The sequence below is a fragment of the Lathyrus oleraceus genome, chromosome 3 (assembly GCF_024323335.1).
Source record: "Lathyrus oleraceus cultivar Zhongwan6 chromosome 3, CAAS_Psat_ZW6_1.0, whole genome shotgun sequence".
Taxonomy (NCBI): Eukaryota; Viridiplantae; Streptophyta; class Magnoliopsida; order Fabales; family Fabaceae; genus Lathyrus; species Lathyrus oleraceus.
Window position 1 is genome coordinate 129,953,217 of NC_066581.1, and position 3,274 is coordinate 129,956,490.

Below are 3,274 nucleotides of genomic sequence, written 5' to 3' on the forward strand. Positions count from 1 at the left end.
TGCAGAGTATTGTGTCAAAAGGAATGGGGGATTGAAATCAATTTTTTGGACAGACGACACTAGTGGATCAGATTATTTCTATTTTGGCGATGTTGTCGTGTTTGACACAACTTACAAGAAGAACAAATACAATTATCTATTGGTTATATTTTTGGGTGCAACCACACCTCGCAAACTGTTATATTCGGTGTTGCATTGGTGTCGGATGAAACGACAGAGACATATAAGTGGTTGTTGAGGTGTTTCTTAGAGTGCATGAAAAATAAATATCCAAAAGCAGTGGTAACAGATGGACATGGGGCTATTAGGGAGTCTATAAAACAAATTTTTCCTGATGCGATTCATCGGTTATGTGTTTGGCATTTGAATAAGAATGCATGTGAAAATGTAAAGAAGTGATAATTTTTGGATGGTTTTAAAAAAGTAATGTACGCAAATTTTACACCTGAGCAATTTGAAGAATTTTGTGGGATGCCAAAATATATGAGAACAAGTAACTTTGGGTAACTGCATGTCTACGCGATAAGTTTATTAGTGTGTGTTTTGACCTTTTTGACAAAATTCAAAATCAATTACTAGTTGACCGATACACACCAAACACATATAACATTTTTATTTCCCAATAACTCACAAAAATAATGATATGTTATGTATGAATTTAACATACCTCTGTGATTTGGCTATGCACAACTTACTTGAGCTTACATCTGAGTTGAACTCCTATATTCACATTCTCCTTCTTCACAAGTTGACTTGATCTCTAATCAACATGTTGCATACTCGTCTATGCTGTTTCAAAATGTAGCAAAACTTAAGTGATTATCGAATTCAAATCATATGCTCAGCGTGATAATTTTGCATTATTTCCAAAATTGATATTGAACTCCAATACTAAATTTACCATCGTAACAAAAAATGAAAATTTTGTGCAGAATTTTTTTTTCAATCTATTTGATTCAGTTTAAACTTCAAATTTCAACTAATTTAGTACTTTCTTGATGACTAACATTTCCATGTTTATCATTACATTGGATAAATTATAATCAGAAAAATAAGCTTCAATTGAGACTAAAAAGTATACATTATTTAACATAAATAAAGAGTATTAGTATCTACAAAATCATCCTATAACAGGTAATGTACTAAAGCTTATCTCAAATTTATAGGCATGTGTTTCTTATTCTATGACCTTGCGCCCCCACACATACACAACACTTGTGCTTGTTAATAACATGCATTAAATCTATTTTGTTTACCCATGCAAGCCCTTCTTCGGTGTGTGTTTTCAAGTTCAAACTCTTTATGAACACTGAGTCTGTTGATAAAGCTGAACAATCTCATCTGAAGCATGATATGCAAGAAATAGATAGTTGCGTCGTTGTACCATCCATGCAAACCTCATGAGTGATGTTATTCCTACAAAAATTACAAAAAAGGTGATTAAATAATTAATCCACAAACCAATATGCTAAGAATAAATTCAAAATTTCAGGAGGTTTATTGATGTCAGCCAAACCCTTTCGATGTAAAAAAAGTATGAGATATTAGCTTAAAAAGTTTGTTAACAACAAAAACAGATGATCATACGACTGGAACTCGCAGTTGGGGAGAATCCTTAATTGGCAATATGTTCCAAAAAGTGAGATGTTTTAGGACCAATTGGATTGTTCCAAAATGCTTTGAAAGTAACCATATGATACCATTTCTACTACAGATTATCATTATTAAATTGTATGATTTCAACAAAGTAAAAGATCTCATATCACAAACTCCCTGTTATGTAAAAAAAAATATTTTGTATAAAATCAAAATAGTAAGACTGCACCAATTCACACAAAAAACTAATATGTCATTCCACTCATAAATAAAGGATGAAAACATTGTCCAACAATCACACACTAGTAAAGTTAAAGTCTTACATAGTCCATTAAACAAGTTCTCCGTTTCAATCTACGGTTGGTTATCAAAATATATAATCTAAAAAAGTAAAACAACATCAACAATCAAACCTTATTCCATTAAGTGGGATAAGCTACACGAATTAACCCTGAATTATTTACCCATGCAAACCCTTCTTCAGTGTGTTTTCGAATTCAAACACTTTGAGAAAAACTGTTTGCAGCCATTACTTAACTGCAACATATTTAAAGAATAAATCATCAAATTAATTCACAATAACACACAACTTAAATTTGAATAATATCACAATATAAATTTCTTTTTATGTAATTGAAAAATTAAAAATTCAATTGAATCCTTAATTGGAAGTTGTTGAAATGATTTAATTATAGTAATGTGTTTTAATTGTTGAGAAACATTATCTAAAAAAAATCATTTCAACAACCTCGAGAAAAGTTAAATCCACTACTATGAATCAAATTCTTAACAACTTAGTCAATTTTAATTGACTAGAGAAAACAAATGTAAAATCAAATTATTTAAATAATTAGTGCTCAAATCACATAGTGTTGCAGCTAATAGCATCAACCTCTGTTATGCTACTATTATTAAATACCATGTGTAACAGGTTTCATAGAAAAATAAAGGTTAAGGTTTGCTGTTTGCACATGTGTTATTCACATTAATCAATGACAATCATTCGCTAGTTCGGTGTAATTTTGTCTTTAGTTCTCTGTTACATATATGAATAAGACAGATGCCCCTAATTTGTAGGGGTCGATACTTTTTGTATTTTTTTCACATGCATGCTTAACTGGCGAATAGTGTATAAATATAGAAAGCACATGCTAATACCAATAATTCTTAGAAAACTTCAAAATTCTATAGTGGTGTTCGTGATTTCCGGTAGATTTATTATGCTAAGAAATCTTTTTGATTATGTTCTCTCACCTCTCTCATATCATGCTCCCATGTCCGAACTTTGTGAAGAGTATTAGCTTTTTGCTAATGTTAAAACTGGAACAAAATTATAATGGAGCACAATTAGTAAAACATATCAAATCAAAATAAGATCAAACCATTAACTTTGAACATTTGTCATGTTAGACAAAAATAGAAAAGATTAAAAATATTTTCAAAGAGGAAGACTTCAAAAACAACATATGTAGAGTAATAATATGGTCACCGCCAAGTTAAAAAATAATATATATTACTTCAATATTTAGGTATTTTATTGTATGTATTTATTAAAAAATATTTCACTACGGTCATAATTAACAACCGTAGTGAAATATTCCTGTAGTTAAAGGGTTTAAATCACAACATCAGTAATTTCAATTTATTGTGATATAATGGGCTTGATTTTGTATATCAA